At 38.3% G+C, this 21,612-nt stretch overlaps 1 protein-coding gene across 2 annotated transcripts in view; it reads right to left on the bottom strand.

The window, feature by feature from the left end:
• Nucleotides 1-5,339: 5,339 nt before the first annotated feature.
• FGGY (FGGY carbohydrate kinase domain containing) overlaps nucleotides 5,340-21,612 on the bottom strand; it is a 447,559-nt gene continuing 431,286 nt past the window's right edge. The window contains exons 19-21 of one of the 2 annotated variants that reach the window (XR_008294919.1): nucleotides 15,815-15,938; nucleotides 13,062-13,135; nucleotides 5,340-10,859 (exon numbers count right to left, since the gene is read on the bottom strand). The gene's annotated coding sequence lies outside the window, so the exon portion shown is untranslated. Of the gene's footprint in view, nucleotides 13,136-15,814; nucleotides 15,939-21,612 lie in introns of both variants that reach the window. The other variant, XR_008294918.1, reaches the window with a different exon arrangement.

Genomic DNA, 21,612 nt, shown 5'->3' with positions numbered 1-21,612 from the left:
CTAAACACGGGATTCTGAAACCTCTACACATGTATCAACTGAAAATACATTAAGGTGATATCTGCCAGAGGAAATGTATCTTGCTCCCTCTCCATGTGTTACATAGTATAACTTATATAGAACATAATATATCTTAAAATACCAAACTGCTAGAAAGAAGAAATTATCAGGTCATTTAAGGACAGAAGAACAGTGGCTTACCTAACCATAAGCAATAATAAATGGGCTGTAGGAACAAAGAAGGAAGCACCAGGAAAGATGTGTGAAGGGTTTGTTGACATGAGCAGTTGTAGGAAATACTGACAGTAGTAGGTGGTTGCTGGAATTTTTGAAATTACTTAACCAAATAAACACATACTTGGTAGTGCAATTTGGAAATATTTTCCAGAGATTGTAAAAAGAAACAAACAAACAAAACAAAAAACAAAAACCCGAAAGTAAAAAAAAACAAACAAACAAACAAAAAAAAAACCCAAAACACCCAAAAAACAAAAAACAAAAACTGGTCAGAGCTTTTAGCCTTATACAGAAAAAAGACAAGCTGCACATTTTATTAAAGTAGGGGACTTCACACTTTCATAATGTTTTATATGAACGCAACTGGTAACCAAGGAGATACCCAATCCTGAGGCTATCAACACCACCTAAAATTTATTGAGTATTTATTAGGTGTTATGCATTATTCAGAGGGCTTCATCTGTGCTAATTCATTTATCCCTAACAATGTGACAAGGTAGTAATACTTTCTATTTTATAGATGAGGAAACTGATGCATACTCAAGCTTATATAACAAATAAGCTGACTACTTCAGAAAATCCTTCCAGATATAAAGAGGAGAATCCTCATGGGGGGATGAGAGGGAGGTCAGAATGGCCTTTTTAAGCCTTATTGAAGTATAATCAATAAACAAAAATTTGCACATGTTGACTATGTACATATTGGTGAGTTTGGACACATGCATACATCTGCAAAAACATCACCACAATCAAGGTTCTAAACATATCCATCCCCTCCCAGAATTACCTTGTGTTCTTTGTGTGTATTTTGTGTTAAGAACGGATTTTTAAAGAGGGGAGCCTGGGTGGCTCAGTCATTAAGCGTCCAACTTCGGCGCAGGTCATGATCTCAGGATTCCTGGGTTTGAGCCCCGTGTCTGCTCTATGCTGACAGCTCAGAGCCTGGAGCCTGCTTCAGATTCTGTGTCTCCCTCTCTCTGCACCACCCCCCCCCCCCCGCCCCCGCTCATGCTCTGTCTTTGTCTCTCAAAAATAAGTAAATATTAAAAAATTAAACAAAAGAACTTATTTTTAAAGATAATCATGGCAAAATAAAATATAGCATGTATAATTCTTCAGTCATTATTGTTTCTATATTCTCCCTTGTTACTGAAATATTTTTTCAGGCAGTCAAGTTTCTTTTTGTTCAACACTGGGAAGCAAGCAAAGCCATCACATCTAGTTGAGTGAAGTTAATTGTTACCTGTTAGAGAATCTGCTGACTGAAGGTTAATGACTACAATAGATGATTCAGAGACCTTGAACATATTTTGACACTTTTTTTAATTGAAGTATAGTTGACACACAATGTTACATCATTCAGGGGTATAACACAGTGATTTGGCAACTTTATATGTTTTTCTGTGCCCACCACAAGTGTCAACTTGAACTATCAACTTCAAACATAATTTTCCTTATAAACTTCACATGATTTTTCTGAAGAGTAGCTAAACTGGCCATTTGGATTACATACTGGCCTGCTCTTGGGGGGGGTTATTTTTTTATGTACAAATTTCTTTTTTTAATTATAGTCACATTTTTTTCCTCTCTAGATAGATAGATATAGATATAGATATATTTCAAGAGTAACAAAACTAATCATTGTTTACCCTTAAATACTTTCATCATCTATCTTCTTTTTTTATTTATTTTTATTAGTATTTTTTTAATATATGAAATTTATTGTCAGATTGGTTTCCATACAACACCCAGTGCTCCTCCCAACAGGTGCCCTCCTCAATGCCCATCACCCACCCTCCCCTCCCTCCCACCCCCTATCAACCCTCAGATTGTTCTCAGTTTTTAAGAGTCTTTTATAGTTTGGCTTCCTCCCTCTCTAACTTTTTTTTCCTTCCCCTCCCCTATGGTTTTCTGTCAAGTTTCCCAGGATCCACATAAGAGTGAAAACATATGGTATCTGTCTTTCTCTCTATGGCTTATTTCACTTAGCATAACACTCTCCAGTTCTATCCATGTTGCTACAAAAGGCCATATTTCGTTCTTTCTCATTGCCACGTAGTACTCCATTGTGTATATAAACCACAACTTCTTTATCCATTCATCGGTTGATGGACATTTAGGCTCTTTCCATAATTTGGCTATTGTTGAAAGTGCTGCTATAAACATTGGGGTACAAGTGCCCCTATGCATCAGCATTCCTATATCCCTTGGGTAATTCCTAACAGTGCTATTGCTGGGTCATAAAAATTTTTTTAAATTTTTTGAGGAACCTCCACACTGTTTTCCAGAGCGGCTGCATCAGTTTGCATTCCCACCAACAGTGCAAGAGGGTTCCCGTTTCTCCACACCCTCGCCAGCATCCATAGTCTCCTGGTTTGTTCATTGAGGTGGTATCTCAGTGTGGTTTTGGTTTGTATTTCCCTGATGAGGAATGACGTTGAACATCTTTTCATGTGTCTGTTTGCCATCTGGATGTCTTCTTTAGAGAAGTGTCTATTCATGTCTTTTGCCCATTTCTTCACTGGATTATTTGTTTTTCGGATGTGGAGTTTGGTGAGATCTTTACAGATTTTGGATACTAGCCCTTTGTCCGATATGTCATTTGCAAATATCTTTTCCCATTGCATTGGTTGCCTTTTAGTTTTGTTGACTGTTTCCTTTGCAGAGCAGAAGTTTTTATCTTCATGAGGTCCCAATAGTTCATTTTTGCTTTTAATTCCCTTGCCTTTGGGGATGTGTCAAGTAAGAAATTGCTGTGGCTGAGGTCAGAGAGGTTTTTTCCTGCTTTCTCCTCTAGGGTTTTGATGGTTTCCTGTCTCACATTCAGGTTCTTCATCCATTTTGAGTTCATTTCTGTGAATGGTGTAAGAACGTGGTCTAGTTTCATTCTTCTGCATGTTTCAGCATCTATCTTCTACGAATAAGGACATTCTCTTAAGATAACCGTATATAATTATCATACTTGGGAAATTTAAATTTAATATTATTACTTAATTTGCAATCCTTCTTTACATTTGCCTAATTGTCCCCCGTCTCCCCCCAGATCCAGAGTCAAGGATCATCCCTTGTGTTTATGGCCATATCTCTTTTATCTCCTCTATTCTAGGTTCGTTCCCCAGCTGGGTGCATGCACGCACACATCTATGTATGCATTGTGATATTTCATGACAGCAACATTTTTGAATAGTCTAGTCCAGCAAGATTTGTCAGATTTTTTCTTCATAAGATTTATTTCATGATCATGTTTAGCAGAGATTATATTGTGAGCTCAGTGCATCACTTTGGCAGGAACATGGTATTGGATTGTCCAATTATGGGGGGTGTTAAATTTTATCATTTGGTTAGTATGGTGTCCATCAGATTTCTCTATTGTAAAGACATTTCTCCCACTGTAATTAATAAGTAATTTGAGACTGTGTGAATATATGATTCCTCAAAAGTTTATCACACACTGCTTTTAGCATCCATGTTAATTACTGCCTGACTTAATTATTGCTATGGTGGTCATAAGATGGTGATTTTCTATTTCTGTCATTCCTTTATATCTATTAGTTGGTACTATTCTATTTTTTATAATAAAAAAAGTTTTCCTCTTCTGTCCATACCCACCTTTATTTTTCTAAGTGTAAATATGGATTCATGCATTTATTTTTATTCAATGTGATATAATCCATTCTTGTCACTATTCATTTTAATCATCAAACTGTCCCAATTTCAGCCAGTGGGAACACCTTCAAGTTGGTCTCTTGTCCTTTCTGCATCCCTCCCCTTCTATGCTTCCTGGGACAAGATGTTCCAGATTTCCTTGGTGTTTTCCTGTCCCTATCCTGGAATCAACCATTTCTCTAAGAGACCTTGGCTCCATTTTGTGAGGAATGACGTTTAGTATGGCTGAATTTCTGTAACCAAACCAGGTTCTATTTTATAATTATAATTTCATTCCTCAGACATTAGATTTTAGTTCCCTGTTAAATAAGGACATTTCTGTAAAAATTTAATATTGAACCTACTAGTCATTTATTATACTTTAGGGTGAAAGTATTTATTACTCCATGTACTTTATAAAGGATAGGAAGCCCAGGGAATGACAACACTGGACAATGGAGGAGTGAGAGGGAATAAAAGAAGGCTGGCGACAATTTTTTCTTTCCCAGGCACCATCACACATGGCATAAATTCATTCTCACATAAATCCTTATTTCTGCAACTGAGGAAGTAACCTGCTCAAAGTTGCCATGTGTATGGCAGATATCCCAGAACTAACCCCCTTTTTAATTTAATCCTAGAAACCTCATCTGTACCTTCTCCTACACATGCCATTTTGCAAGCCAAACATGGAGGTCCATGAGCTGAGAAGACAAAGTTCAACCTCTTCAAGGGTTGGGAAAGGCAAGCTGTGAACATGCTGCCTTCCTATTTCACTTGAACTTATTCATTGTGACTTACATGTGCAGCAACCCTCACAAACGTTGTCCTTTGGTTGAAAAAATACCTTCAAGTGTTTCTACGGCTCAGACTCAGGAAGTCTGTGGGAAACAATTATATTTCATTTGCTTTCAGTGTTGATTAAAAATAACAGATAAGCATCTCAAATTGAATGCTGTCTCGGTTGGATTATTCTTTACAAGTATTACCTATTGCCAGAAGTTAGTGCTAGCGGTGGGAAAGCTTGTTGCGGGCTTGTAAGGGAGAACTGGGGCAAGCTGCCTGAAAAACAACCTTGGGTACAAAGCCCAGAAAAACATGTTTTTCTCCCCCTTCTTCTTATTACCTTGGTAAGGTTCCGGAACTCTCTTGGTTCCCAGTTTCTCACTATAAATGGGGAAAATAATAGTTTGCCTGCCTGAAAAAGGAAGCAGGATATCTAGGGCAACATCAACAACCACATTTTAAGTGCATTCTATGAATAGGACATTTCCTTTCACATTCGAAATGTGGAGAAATATAAGGCAGAGTCTCTACCCTCACTATGCTTACCTTGTAATTAGGGGTGCTGGACTTGCACATAAAAAAGTCAAATAAACCACACAGAGAATAGTTGTAACAGATCATGTGAGTGTCAAAGATGAGAGAAAGGATCAATCACCAAGGATATTATAAGCTTCTCAATTTAAAATAATAATAAAATACAACTTTCTCTTTTTTCCTACCAATGTTCTAAAGAAAAGAAAGAACATGGAGGGAAGGAACAAAAGGATCAGTGAAAAGTGAAGGGGTGAAGGGAAGGAAAAGACATAGAAGGAGCAATAAAGGTCACTGCATAGGTAAATATCTATCAGTATTTTAATTTGGAATTCCCTAGTTTTCTTATATGATTTAAAAAAAACTGTAAGATAATTATAAATCTATGTTGATGGGCTCATAATGTATAAAAATATAATCTGTGACAATAACAACATAAAGGGAAGGATGGAATTGTATAGAAGAAAACTTTTATATATAATTGAAACTAACTTTTTTCTCATTCAAACTGTATCTCTATAAATTAAATTGTTAATTGTAATCCTATAATTAGATGGTAAACCACTAAGAAAATCACTTAAAAATGTGTAGAAAAAAATGAGAAGGGAATCAACATGGTATGCTACAAAATATATATTTAACACAAAAGAAGGCAGTTATGGAGAAAATGAGGAAAAAGAAAAGATATAAGACATGTGAAAAATATATGGCCAAATAGAAGTCCTTCTTTATCAGTAACTGCATTAAATGTAAATGGAATAAAACTCCAACCAAAAGGCAAATAATGGGAGAATGGAGTAAAAAACATGATTCAGTCACATGCTATCTACAAGAGGCTCACTTTTGATCCAAAGAAAGCTAAGGTGACAATTAAAGGATGTGAAATATGCTCCATGCAAATACTCACCAAAAGACAGCTGGATTGGCTATATTAATATCAGACAAAATAGAGTTTAAGAAAAAAATGTTACAACAAACAAAGAAGGACATTACATAATGACTAAAAAACCCATCAAGAAGATATACCAATTATAAACACAAAAACCAAGTCCCAAAATATGTGAAGCAAAAATTGACAAAGAAAAAAATAGAAAGCTCAACAATAACAGTAGGGCATTTATATACTCCACTTTCAATAATGGATACAACGATGAGACAGAAGATCAACAAGGAAACAGAAGACTTGAACAACACTATAAGCCACCGAGATCTAAGAGATATATATAGAACACTCTACCCAACAGCAGAATATACATTCTTCTCACGTGCCCATGAAACATTCTCCAGAAAAGACCACACCTTAGGCCATAAAATAAATCTCAATACATTTTAAAAGACTGAAGCCATACAAAGCATTTCCTCTGACCACAATAGAACAAAATTAGAAATAAACTACTAGAAGTAGTAAACTACTAGAAGAAAACAGAGGAAAAGCTCATGGAATCTGTGTTTGGCAATGATTTCTTGCATATGATTCCAAAAGCACAAGCAACACAAGGAAAATTACAAAAGCAATTAAACTAAAAAGCTTCTGCATAGCAAGGAGGCAGTCAATAGAGTGAGAAGGCAAACCAAGAATGAGAAAAATAGTTTAAAATGATATAGCTGATAAGGCATTAATAGCCAATACGTGTAAGGAATTCCTACAAATCAGCAGCAAAAATAACTAACTAACTAACTAACTAACTTCATTAAAAAATAGGCCAAGAACTTGAGTTGACATTTCTTTTTTTTTAATTTTTTTTTAACATTTTACTTATTTTTGAGACAGAGAGAGACAGAGCATGAACAGGGGAGGGTCAGAGAGAGGGAGACACAGAATCTGAAACAGGCTCCAGGCTCTGAGCTGTCAGCACAGAGCCCGACGCGGGGCTCGAACTCATGGACCGCAAGATCATGACCTGAGCCGAAATTGGCCGCTTAACCGACTGAGCCACCCAGGCGCCCCAATTGAGTTGACATTTCTATAGAGACGGTGTACCGTGGCCAACAGATTTATGAAAAGATTCTCAACATCACTAATCATCTGAGAAATGCATGTCAAAATCACAACGAGATATCACTCACATCTGTTAGGATGTCTATTATGTTAAACAAATAACAAATGTTCCTAAGAATATGGAGAAACTGGAGCCCTTGTACACTGTTGGTACATGTAAAATACAAAATGGTGCAGCCCCTGTGGAAAACATTATGGAGTTTCCTCAAAGAAATTAAGATTAGAATCACCATCTGATCTAGCAAGTATATATCCAAAGGTATTGAGATTAAGACTTCAATGAGATATATGCACTCCCACATTCATCACAGCATTATTTCAACAGCCAACATATAGAAGTAACTTAAATGTCCATCAACGGACGAATGTAGTGTATACATACAATGGAATATTATTCAGCTTTAAAAAGAAGGAAATCCCGCCATATGTGACAACATGGATAAGCCTAGAGGACATTATGCTGAGTGAATTAAGCCAGTCACAGGATTACTGCCTGATTCTACTTACATGAGGTATCTAAAATAGACTCTTAGAAACAGAGAGTAGAATGGTGGTTGCCAAGGGCTGGACAAAGGGTAAAATGGGGAGTTGCTGTTTAATGGGTACAAAGTTTCAGTTATGCAAGACCAATAAGTTCTAGAGATCTGCTGTACAACACTGTGCCTATAGTTAACGATACTGTAGTTTGCACTTAAAAATTTTTAAGAGAGTAGATTTCATGTTTAATGTTCTTACTACACATGCGTAAACACACACAAATCCTTTTGGAAGAATAGAGAGAGGGAGAGAAGGAGGAAGGAAGAAAAAAAAGAACAGGAGAGCTGGCAAATTCACAAATATGTGGAAATTAAACACATTCTTAAACAATGAATGGGTCAAAAGAGAAGTCACAGAAAATTAGAACATACTGTGAGAAGAATTAAGGAAACACAACACCAAAACTTAAGTAATTCTGTTAAACAGTGCTTGCTCAGAGGGAAATTTATGGTTCTAAATGCCTACATTTTAAGGAAAGAAAAATCTTATATCAATAATATAACCTTCCCAAGCAACTAGAAAAGAAAGAGCAAACTAAACCGAAAGCAGCAGAAGGAAGAAAGCAGTAAAGATCTGAATAGACATAAATGAAATAGAAAATAGAAAAAGAAGCGACGCCTGGGTGGCTCAGTCAGGTAAGCGTCCAACTTTGGCTCAGGTCACGATCTCATGGTTCGTGAGTTTGAGCCCCACGTCGGGCTCTGTGCGGACAGCTCAGATCCTAGAGCCTCCTTCTGATTCTGTGTCTCTCTGCCTCTCTCCCACTCGCACTCGTACTCTATCTCTCTTTCAAGAATAAATAAACATTAAAAAAATCAAAAACAAAAAGAAAATAGAAACAGAATAAATGAAATAAAAAGTTGGTTCTTTGAAAAGGTAACAAAATTACCAAACTCTACTGTTTAGCTCTACTAATTAAGGGGGGAATAAAACTCAAACTACTAAGGTAAAAAATGAAATGGGACATTGCTGTTGACTTTATAGAAATAAAATTATTATAAGAGAATACTATTAACATTTTTAAGGTGGTATTTTACATCATTTTGTTAAGCACACACAGCCCCTAGAGTACACACACAGCTGACACGTAATGATCTCACATAGAACTGCCATTTCAAGCCACATGCAATTATACCATGCTCTTTTACACCTGGGCCATTGCCAGCAAAGCCTGGAAGTGTATTCTTTTTTTTTTTTTCTTAGTTTTAATTTAAATTCCAATTAGTAAACACAGTGTAATATTGGCTCCAAATGTACAATGTAGTGATTCAACACTTCCACACAAGCCTGCTGTTCACCACGACAGGTGCACTTCTAAATCCTCATCCCCCACTTCCCCATCCCTCCATTTACCTCCTCTCTGGTAACCATCAGTCTGCTCTCTATAGTTAAGAATTTGCTTCTTGGTTTCCCCCCTCTCTCTTTTTTTCCCTTTGCTCATTTTTTTTTGTTGTTGTTTCTTAAGTTCCACATATGAGTGAAATCATATAGTATATGTCTTTCTCTAGCTGACTTATTTTGCTTAGCATAATGCTCTTTAGTTCTATCCATGTCGTTGAAAATGGCAATATCTCGTTCTTTTTATGGCTGAATAATATTCCATTGTATAGACATATATATATACATATATGCATATATCAATCACATCTTCTTTATCTATTCATCAATCAATGGACACTTATATATCAACAAATTGGATAACCTAGATGAAATAGACAAATTCCTCAAAACACACAAACTACACACACATCAACTATCAAAACTGACTCAAGAAGAAAAATAGAAAATCTAAATAGACCTAAAATAAGGAGATTGAATCAATAATCAAACGCCTCCAACAAAGAAAAGCTCAAGACTTGATGGCTTCACTGGTAGAGCTTACTGTTTGTTTTAAGACATAAAACCAATCCTTCTGAAAGTCTTCCAAAAAAATAGAAGGAGGGAACACTTTATTCTATGAAGCCAGTATTGCCCTGATATCAAAACCAGACAAAGACATCGCAAGAAAATAAAATGGTAGGGCAATATCCCTTATGAATATAGGTGCAAAAGTCCCTAACAAAATACAAGCAAACCGAATCTAACAGCATATTTAAAGCACTATATCCCATACCCATGTGGAATCTATCCCAGGAATGCAAGGATGGTCCAGCATAGGAAAAACAATCAATATATTTTACCATATTAATAGACAAAAGGGAAAAAGCCACACAATCATCACAATTGATGCAGAAAAAGCATTTGACAAAATTCAATCATCTTTTATGATAAAAATACTCAGAAAAGTAGGAATAAAGGCAACTTCTTCAACGTGATAAAGTGCATCTAGGAAAATCCCACTCAGTGTGAGAGACTGAAAGCTTTCCCTAAGATCAGAAACAAGACAAGGATGTCTGCTCCTGACACTTCTATTCACCATTGTACTGGAAGTTCTAGCCAGAGCGACAAGGATGGAAAAAGAAAGAAAAGACATTCCAAATTGGAAAGGAAGAGGCCAAGCTATCTCTAGTCACGGATGACATGAATATATCATATAGACAAGTTTTAAATAAAAAAAATTATGTGCGAATGTTTATAGCGGCACTATTTACAATAGCCAAAATGTGGAAACAACCCAGTGTCCACCAAGAGATGAATGCATAAATAAAATGTGGCATACATATTCAATGGGATATTCATCAGGAATAAAGTACTGATTCATACTACAACATGGAGGAACCTTGAAACATTATGCTGTGCGAAGGAAGCAAGACACTAAAGGCCATAGACACGGAAGGCCGATTAGTGGTTGCAAGGTGCTGTGGGGAGAGGGGAATGGCCAATGACTGTTCAATGGGTGTAGTGATTCTTTGTGGAATGATGAGGGCCTTTTGGAATTAGAAAGTGTTAATAGTTGCAAACTCTTTTACCTCAATTAAAAAAAATACAGAAGAGGAAACATTTACTACTTCTATTTTATGCCCAGACTTGGGCTGGTAATTTTCCATCTGTTTTCTCGCTGATCCAAGTGGACATTTGTCCATAAAGAGGTCATGACTTAATTGAAGGGAATTTGCAAACTGGAATTAAGATTTCAGAATTTGCTCTAATTCCACCTCCTCTATGAAGCATCCCCTTAACACTCCTAAAACAGAAAAAAAAAAGGCTACATAGTATATAATGCTTCTCTACCCTCAACCTTCTGATATCTGAACATATTATGCTTTGGTTTTATCTTTACATTTGTTTTCTCTTACAATGTGACATGTTTATCATCTCTCTTAACTAGTCTATGAGCTCCTCAAAATCAGGACCTGTCCTTTGTTTTTACATTTCTGTGCTCAGCACATAGTACATGCTCAAGAAAGGTTTTCACTGGCCAGCTGGAATTTCATATTTGGTTCCTGTAAGCATACTGCGTTAATGGCTCCTAAAATACCCATGTCTGTTTCACTTGCCTGTGCAACACTCAGCATCTATTTCCCAGAATGAAACTAGGTCACATCTGGGACACATGAACAGTGTTAAGAAAAGTTCCCTCTGAAACACAAAACCCTTAAGTGTATATCAAGTATAATCGAGCTGATCATGCCAAAAAATTGTAAAGGATTAAAACATTGCTTCATTATTACATTTTTGGTCTTGGCTCTTCTACTTCATTTAATAAGTTTTATAGCAACAGAATGATTTACACATGTTGAAAATCAAAACAGGATGAAAATGGCAAAAAAAAAAAAAGCAAAGTGTTTTACTTTATGAGTCTTTTTCTTTGTGAGTTCTCCCCTACACTGTGGTTATTTTATACAAGATCCGTCTGGTTATGGAGACACCTTGTACACAAAGGATCTAAGACCTCTCTGCTCTCCTATAAAAAAACATTCATCAAAAGAGAAAAAATATATATAGATATATATTATATACATAGGTATATAATACACACACACACACACACACACACACACACACACACCAATAAAGAGGATCTGAGGAAGAGGGCCTCTCCTGATCAAGTCACATGTAGGATAGTTTATTAAGAGAAATGCGTGGGATGAGCTGACTTTGGTGGTTTCTGGGAATAATAACAGAATTTACTGGATGCCCACAAACCTTTTGTTGTGTCTGTGCTAGACCCCGCGAACAATACATTTTGGGGGCACTGTTTCCTTTATTGTTTTAGTCATTCTTCAATTGACCCCCTTGTTTGTATGTGAAAAGGTGGCAAAATATTTATTTTCTGTTGACACATTTTTTGAAAATTATGCAATGGGTTCAGTGCTAAGCACACTTAGGATTCTCTCTCCCTTTCTCTGTGCCTATCCCCCACCTGTGATTTCTCTCTCTAAAAATAAATAGATTTTTAAAAATTAAAAAAAAAGAGGAGTTTCTGAGTGGTTCTGTTGGTTAAGCATCCGACTTTGACTCAGGTCATGATCTCACAGTCTGTGAGTTCGAGCCCCATGTCAGGCTCTGTGCTGAGAGCTCAGAACCTGAAACCTGCTTCAGATTCTGTGTCTTCCTCTCCCTCCCTGCCCCTCTCCTGTTCACACTCTGTCTCAAAAATAAATAAACGTGTAAAAAAAAGAAAATTGTAAATCATTCCAAAAAGTGGTTAGGCATTTGAGAATACTAGTCATTCCATTAATGATGTTATACCCACTCGCGTCCACTATATACCCAACTATATTAAATGGCAGAGAGAAAATCCTGCACTTGCCACATCATTTCTCTTTGAATTGCATTAAAACTGAGAACGATATTTTATATCTTAATACATGCTAGCATTTTGTTGTTGTCCAGACTAAATCAATCCTGAGTTTCTTTCTTCTGTTCACATTCCATATTAGGGAAAGGGGGTCATCTGATGCAAAGGATCTGATTCCTGTGTCTCAAATTCTTGTGACATCTGTTTTTTTTTAATCCTCTCTCATACCCCTTTGTTCAGATTTATCAGCATTTATTGAATATCTTTATAAACAGTGCCTGTGCTAGGCCTATAGTAGGGGCTCAAAACTGGGACTCTATTCCCTCCCTCTCTACCTTATTATAAATATTTATTTTATCAGTCAGGGGCCTGGCCAGAAACAGAATACTGTGCATTCTCCTGTTGGATTCTGATGAGAATTTAATGGACTATTTCTAAAAGTATGGATGCAGTTGAGGAAACCAACAAGTGATGAGAGGCGCCAGGCATCCAGAAGCTGTTACTACTCTTAGGTGAGGGGAGGCAGCAATATTTTGGGAGACTGGCATGAGCCAGTGCTATGGAAGGCTGCTGCCCATCAGAAGCTGTAGTTATAGAGGGAGCTACCATTAGGCTCTGGGCATTGCGGCGGTGGGGAGAGGTTACCTCTTGTCGGCTGAACCAGGCTGGAAGCCAGAGGGCAAAAAGATCCTGGATGATGCAGTTTGCAGGGTCAACTCCTGGGAAGCAGAGAAGTGAGGGGAATCGATTCAGGTGACCAAAAGAAAAATAAAGAGCATACTCACTTTAGAATTTAATTTCGAAACAATTCATGAAGCAGTGGTATCCAAATTTTACAGAAGACATTGAGGTAGTCAAGTGTAAGTAATTTGCTGAAAGTCACATGACTACTAAATAGGAGTTAAATTCCTGCCTTCTAGTTCCACGTCTGTTCATTTTTTTACCAAAACGTCTGTCTTACACTTTCCCTATTGGACCTGCCTTACATTTTTGACAATGTGGATGTTACAAACAATTGTGATTCCCATTTTTAATTTAGCTACTAGGAAGTCCAGAGTCAAATTTTAAGCCCCGTTTGCTAAGGGTTGTGGGATTTTATGGCTTGCATTTCCTAGTGGCCTTCTCTTATTATTTGATCTTACTTTCCTTTTTCCCTGATTTCTTTATCTTTTTATACTAAATATCTTCTTCCATTTTTTTGAAGAGGTAAAAAAATGAAGAAATGAGTATGTAACCACGGGCCTGTGCTAAATCAGCCTTTTCCCTAATCCAGAGCCATGACTCAGTGTATAGAGACTGCCAACCCCTCATCTCCACCCCTCACACACATAAATACCCGTGATCTTTGCTTTCGAGTTTGATTTTACCATCACAGTTTTATTCAACAAAGTGCCCCCCCCCCCCGCCACTACCAATCAGTTAGTACTGACAGGGCAACTGAAACCTATTTGCAGTGTTTACTGTAATATGACCGGTAAATTAACTGATAATACTGCAAGATATTTAATTTGGAAATGCCCTATGGAGAGAGTGGCTTCCGTGTTTAATAGCAGACATCCTGAAAGCCTTTTAATCAAGCTCACTGCATGTGATGAGAATCAGTGTAGTCTGACTGCTTCCCACACTGCAAATACCTTAGTAAAAGGCAGGATGAGCAACTATGTGAACGTATTCTCTCTCCAAATAATTAATTTTTCTTCTCCAGGCTCAAATTTGTGGCATTATTCCAAGGATATCTCAATGGTTATTAAAAAAAAGTGCTGTGCTATTTGTTTTTTTATCATCCTAGATAAAGGCCTATTTGGCCTTATTAATAGAGTTAGCTCCACTAAAGTTGTAGGGTCACAATTCCATTAACTAACATCCTGAAGCAGCATTATGCCATTCAGGAGAGAGTGGAATTCATTTAAGCAATTCAAGACTTGGATTCCATTCAAGACCATTTAGCAAAAGCTCTCAAAGGACCATTATTTAAGAAGCCGTGCCCATAAGATTATGATGGCATAGAGCAATATAACTAAAAATATTACTGATCATAGTAGTTTCTTAGAGTTCTGTAAGTATTTGTAGATATATGTTTTCATATATATTATCTCATAACCCCAAAACAAAGCTTTAACAAATTTCTTTTTAACACATATATACTCTCTGTGTATGTAAATGTAGAATCAAAATAAGAGTTTGAGTCTGTGGGGAAATCTATCCAAATTCACTGACTGGCATCATTAACATGTTCTTTAACCAAATTGTTCAACTTCCATGCTGTTGTGTGAAACTCAGGTGCATTGGCTTGTGAGCTTTGATCATGACGAATGGCAATGCCTTTACTTAAGCTGGTAGCCTAAACATTTTCTCTTTCTCCCCCAAGTTTATGAGTTCTCCCCCAAGTCTCTCCCTCAAGTTTATGAGACTTTAACATTGACACAGATGTGGTTATTTCTGCTTCTCAGATACATTCTGTTATTTTATGTGTCTGAGAATTAAATTAACAAAATGTTTAGGATTCTGACCCTTTCTTTAAAAAATTTTTTTATTTTTGAGAGAGAGAGAAAGAGAGAGAGAGAGAGAGAGCATGAGCGGAGGAGGGGCAGAGAGATAGGGAGACACAGAATCTGAAGCAGGCTCCAGGCTCTGAGCTGTCAGCACAGAGCCTGATGAAGGGCTCGAACTCACAAACTGCAAGATCAGGACCTGAGATGAAGTTGGACGCCTAACAGACTGAGCCACCCAGGTGCCCCAAGGATTCTGACCCCTTGTAATGAGAATCTTCCTTGATGTTGTTCTTTTCCATGCTCTTTCCACTCGTCTATTTGTTTCAAAGATGAACAATGAGCACATTGATGATGTGTTTGCATTTTAAAGGTTGCTTTCCCATGTATCACTTCATTATATTTGTATGTAGTCCTGTGTAGCAGATATCATGATGCACACTTTGCCAGACAAGATATTCATGTTCTAGCCTTCAGAACTAGACAAGCTCTGGTAGGGTCCACTGACCCAATGGTGTCATAGTCATTGGTGTTCATCATTTATTACTGATTCAAAAATATCTGTTGTTTGTCTCTCTGTGTACAACACAATACCGGACATTGTGAGGGATACACAGATATACAGAACACCCAGAATATGTTGTCTATGCTCCAGGAGTAACTTAAAGGCAATATATTCCTTCCTACCCTCAGGTCTTCCCACATGCTGTTTTCTTTAGAAGATTCTTCCTAACCCTAGCCCAGAACACTCTTCTGAACTTTTCTGAACTCTTCCTAATTTTTTGGATCTCCATGATGAGGTACTAGGCTGTATTCACTAGTATATTCCCTGTCACCAGCACAGTGCTTGGTGAATGGCAAATATTTCGTCAGTATCTGTTGACTAATTGTGTGAACTCAGCATATTACCTTAGTATCTTGCTGTCCGTGTGATAATTATGGTCTCTTGCTGCCCCAGTGAAGTTACAGCTCACATTTCTCTTGCTCTCGGAGTCCTTATTGCCACTTATGCTTCTGACTCTCAAATAAAATCCTAAAAAACAGATGATATACAAGGTCGCAAAAGTCTTTCCCTAGGACAATTTGTACTGAAACTCTGCCTGGGCCCACTGTCAGTCTAAAACAGGAAGAGCTGATCAGAGAAAACACTGGGAACTCAACAGAAAACCTGATAGAATTCACCAGTTAAATAAAAAATTAACCAATTTCTCACTTTTTCCTAGAAATAATAGAATCATAAATTATATCCTGTTTGCAATTCCAGAGTTTCAATTACACGGTTAATATTCAGCATATAATAATCCATGACAAATTTACAATAAACTTATTTCTTTAAATGACCAAAACATAAATGTAAGAGATTTAATAGACAAAATGCCATATCTCCATTATAATATTCTGAAGTTGTTATATAGATATTAAGAACTATTACACATATTTTTAACCCTATGCAACTTTGGTCATTATCATCATCATCCTCATCGACATCATCATCATCATCATCATCTTCTACTCAAACATCTGTACATTTTTGGCATGGACATTGGGCCTGGAACTTAGTGTGTGTTCAGTGCTTTTGAGATGAATGCATATTCATATACTATGACTGAGAATTCACAAGAACTTTATGGTACACAAAGAAAACAGTTTTCCGGCCATTATTCCATTTGAACCACATAACAACCCGATGAACGAGGTATAGGAATGATTACCAACTCTTATGTTAAACATGGGGAGTGGGAGTGGGGATTGATTGATTTGTCTAAGTTCAGTCACAATTATTATGTGGTATGTGTAGAGGTGCCATCATACCCAAGTCTTGAGACCAACTCCCAGCGCTCTGCTGGCTTGACTTTCAAACGTAAATTTATGTATGCGGGAAGAGGTGAGAATTCCATAACATGTTAAATGGTGCTCAGTACAGTTTTGAAATATCAAAATAGAATTGGTGTGATTTCTTAAATTAGAGACTCATTAATCTAAACAGACAGATACACCATTGAAACAAATTTAGGACCTGAAAATAATTGAATACATTGTCTTAGGACTAAAATTAGAGGAAACCACAGGGTGTGTGGAACAAAAACAACCATGCTATTAGTGAACTGTCAGCATCTCTTAGTCCGAAGGAGTGAATAATTATCACAAGAGAAAAGGACAAATAAAGCATAAGTAAGCAATGGTTGTAACAGTGTTCCCCTGGGGATAATTATTTGTCTTTATTGCATTCTATAGATGATGTAGAACCTTCTATTTTCATTTTTATAGTCATACTTGATGTGTGCAATTTAAAAGTTTGCTTTTTAATAAGCAAATTATTTTCTTAATGTGTTTTATACTTGGTAAACATTTAGATTTTACATAAGACACTATAAACATTTTTAAACAACTAGCGCCTCATTATTTAACAACAGACCATTGTTTATTCATCTGGCACAACAATCAATAAACATCTAATAACTTTGCAGTAATTAGAACTGTTCCGAGAAACAGAACAACCTCAGGAGTTCCATGTGATTGGAATCCTCTGGGTGAGGCTGGTAGTGGCGTGAAGGAGAAAATTCCTGCTTCAAGTAATAGGATGGGTCTCTTTATATCTTTGTTAATTCTTACAAAGTATGTAACCGTCCTTATGTCAAAGGAGGTCTTCAATTTGCTTGCAATGAAAGTACAGGTATTTATGATAATAATAAAAAAAAGCCCCACAAGAACAACCCAGCATTCTCTAAAGGTAACTAATTAGTGAAAGAGAAGGAGAGGAGAGATATTTTATTATGAATAATTTATTATGAACTCAGGAAAATATAACTGTGTAGAAAACATAGTCGTGAGCTTTTTAGCAACTAGGTAAAAAATAGAGAAACATTATCCCTCATAGGAGTGTATGTTGTAGATGAGGACTTGGTGAAATTCAAAACCCAGAAAGTAAGGCTATGGTGTGGACCAGGTGCAAATCTTCCGGAGGATGACTGCCCCCAGAGAAAAGCTTATAGGAGGTGTGGTGCGGTTGCTAAGGAAGGTGATTCCTACCTCACATGGCCCTACATTTCTGTGGAAAAAGGATGCATCTCTCTTCCCTACTTAAAACCCTTTGATGGCAATCCATTGTATTCATGAAAAAATCGGGAACTTTTACCATGGCCTTCAAGGCCCTACATGACCCAGCTTCTGCTCATTTGCATTTTCCCTGAATTCCTCTGCTCTCACCATGATGGGTCTGTACCAATTGGTCAAATGCGTTGAGTTCTTCCTACTCAGTGCTTCTTCAGATGCTGCTCCTTCTACTGGAAGTACTCTCTTCTCACCCTTCCACCTGGCTAATTTCTATTCATTTAATAGATATTAAGTATTCCTTCTGCAGAGAAGACCACACTGGCCTCCACCTCACTCCGTTTGTGCTAAATCACACCGACAACTCTTTTACATGGTATCTGGCATTTTTCATTGTTTCTGGCACTAGAAACAACCTATTTGTACTTTTATTTCCTTAAAGTATACACATGGGTTAGTATACACCCATACATCTATTTTCTAGCTCTTTCCACTGAAGGCCTAGAAGTACATCTAGCTCCAGATCTTGGTTTCTAATACCTTTCTCCAATTAATGGAGCCAGGGCTCCTTGGAGAAATGGTTGATTCTAGGGCTGGGGCAGAGAAAATGCAAGATGAGTCTGGAGTATCTTGTAGTGACAGGAAGCAAGGAAATGCTTTAAAAAATGGTGATTCATGAAAAAGACACAGTGGTCAACCTGCAAGAACTCCCAAAGACCAAAGCTGGGATGGTTTGAACCAGAAAAGAAGTAATGACTATTGGATTATAACTTAAAGAATAAAATCAACATCCATGAATTCATACTGATATAAAGGACCGAGTAAATAATCAGAGGAGGAACAAATGTTTCTTACAGGACAATTACAGAAAATAAATGCACCTCCAGGAGGTAGAACTGTATTCCTCTCCCCTTGAATGTGGGCTAGATTTAGTCACTCACTTCTAACTAACAGAGTATGAAAACACAAATATAGGAACTTTACAGTCAAGAAATCTGACATGCAGTCCCTCAACTAAGAGATTAAGGTTAGTATCACCAGTGATAAATCACATTTATAGCATGCATCCTTGACATGATGTGATGAAAAAGACGCTCCACCCTTTAACCCATCCAAAAAATCTATAACACCAGCCTATTAGGAGAAAATACCAGACAAACCCATGCCAAGGGACTTCCTACAAAATACCTGACCATGAATTTTCAAAGGTGTCAAGGTCATGTAAAACATGACCTGAGAAACTGTCACAGACTGCAAGAGACCAGATGCGATCATGATATTGTCTATTACAACACAGTTAATAGTATTGCACCAATGTGGATTGCTTAGTAGTGATAAATATGTTATGGTTGTGTAAGATATTAGCACTAGGGGACAAAGAGGGAAATTTCTGTATTGTCTACAACTCTCCTGCAAACTAAAATTATTTCAAAACTGTTTCAAAAAAATGTATTTTAAAAACATCTGCTCCGTTAGCAGGAGTCTCCTGTCGTGATCACCACTGTATGCCCATTTCGAGAACAGGGGTGCGGGCTGGATAAAACTTTGGGTTCTGGGGCCTGGCTGCGTGTTTGATTCCTGGCTCTAACACTGGTGGGTCTTGCTGTCAGCAAGTTTTGTAAGCATTCCATGTCTCAGCTTTTTCATCTAAAAAAGAATGCAAAGTGGTTGGAGAGTCGGAGGCCTTAATATGCGTAAAACATGGGGGCGCCTGGGTGGCTCAGTCGGTTGGGTGTCCGACTTCCGCTCAGGTCAGGATCTCGCGATTGATGAGTTCGAACCCCGCGTTGGGCTCTGTGCTGATGGCTCAGAGCCTGGAGCCTGCCTCAGATTCTGTGTCTCCCTCTCTCTCTCTGCCCCTCCCCCGCTCATGCTCTGTCTCTCTCTGCCTCAAAAATAAGTACACACTAAAAAAATGTAATATGTGTAAAAGATGTACAGCAGTGCAAGTTATCACTGACGTAATTCCCATTTAATGTATCAACACTGACTGAGAGAATGAATGATGGGAGGTTTTCCTTTTTGTTTTTGTTCGGCTAAGAGTGAGTCACAGTTCCCTCGACATCAGAAAGAGTTTGGAGAAGAGGTTCAGGGGATGGAGTAGGATGAATGGAATGGGGCTCCGTGAGGCACCGTAGATGGTTGGCATCAGGATGGCAAGAAGCGTAAGGCTAAGCTGTGGGCAGCGAAGCACGGAGCAAAGTTGACACGGAAGTGTGTCTGATTGGCCAACAAAGAGGAGCAGTTAGCCTCTCTGGGCACACCGCCCTTCCTTAAGTTCTCCACTCTTCCCCGCTCTGCTGCGTGTTTGCAGGGGTCTGACCCGTGCACGCTGCACTTCTCAGCCTCCTACTTCAGCTGGTTTCAGCTGAATGTGACCAAGGGGACACACTGGTGGGAGACTGGAGAGTAAGGGAGAGGCCAGAGGTTTTCTCTCCTTCCCTCTCAGTCTTGGGCAGCAATTCTAGCAGCAGCCACATCTCTGCTACAAACAGTCCTGCCACGGTCTCAGCTTTTGGCCAAGGGCCAGTAACACCACCTTTTCTTCTGTCCCTCTGGTCTAGGGTCTTAGCAGCTTCCTTCTGTAATTATTCTCTGGGTTGCCTCACTGTCTTCTAGTTGGCTCTCAGTTCCTCTACTACCTACGTAGCTTATTCCCGGTTTTGAAATCCCTCTTAGGAACGCTCAGGTGGCTTCCATGTTCTGCTTAGATTCTGACAGCAACAAAAGGCATGATGCAACTCCCCGTTTTCCAGACCGACTGGAACCCTGGAGAAGGTTTTCCAGGGCTACCACAGACAGATACTGGTTGTGTCCCTAAGCATCAATTACATAGTCAGTGTGCTATGAACTTGCCTGGGCTTCAGGATATTTTGAAGTTTAGAAGGAGGTACTGGTGACAGCCTGTTTAGGATTACCCACACACCACGGCCTTCTGGGCAGTCCCACACAGAACTAACAAATTTGATGGAGGGGGTGGGGGGGGTTTCAGAATCCCAGACACAACAACAGATCCAGTGACAGGTCCATCACGGGTTATGTGGGCTGAAGAGCCTCCCCTGCTCAGAAGTATGCCAGGGAATTGGAGCCAAACCAGGGGTATCCATACCATCCTAAGTTCTGTAAAATCTGGCTTATTCAGGCTGGGTCTCCATACAAAACAAAATGCTACTATCACCAGCATTTTGTCTCTGGTATTCATTTCAGCCACGCTCCACTTGAGTCCCTTGCTCTCAGTCCTCCTTATTTGGACCTTCATCTCTCCCATCTATTCCTCACCTAGCTCTTGGGGATAAGACGTGGGTTGGCCAGCTATCCTACCCTGAACCTTGGTGTCTCTCCCAGGACATCATTCTGGCATTGTCTTCCAGCTTCTCATACATCCACCACTTTGATGAAGGACTCTCCTTGTACAACCCCATTTAGGACCTCACCATGGTCTTCCCTTTACTTTATTTTATCCTTGAAAATAGGAAACCAAATGAAAGACAGGATGGGAGAGCTGGTGATGAGGCTGGCAGCCATAGTCAGGCTTGAGTAAAGGAAAGAGGGACAGAAGCAAACAGTTGGCTCGGAGGCTGTCAGGTGTAATTGGACTCTGAGAGGGGCGCCTGGGTGACTCAGGTGGTTAAGCATCCGACTTCGGCTTGATCTCA

Source organism: Acinonyx jubatus, chromosome C1 (genome assembly GCF_027475565.1).
Source record: "Acinonyx jubatus isolate Ajub_Pintada_27869175 chromosome C1, VMU_Ajub_asm_v1.0, whole genome shotgun sequence".
Classification (NCBI taxonomy): domain Eukaryota; kingdom Metazoa; phylum Chordata; class Mammalia; order Carnivora; family Felidae; genus Acinonyx; species Acinonyx jubatus.
Note: the sequence above shows the minus strand (reverse complement) of the source record. Positions and strands in the feature narration are given on the sequence as shown.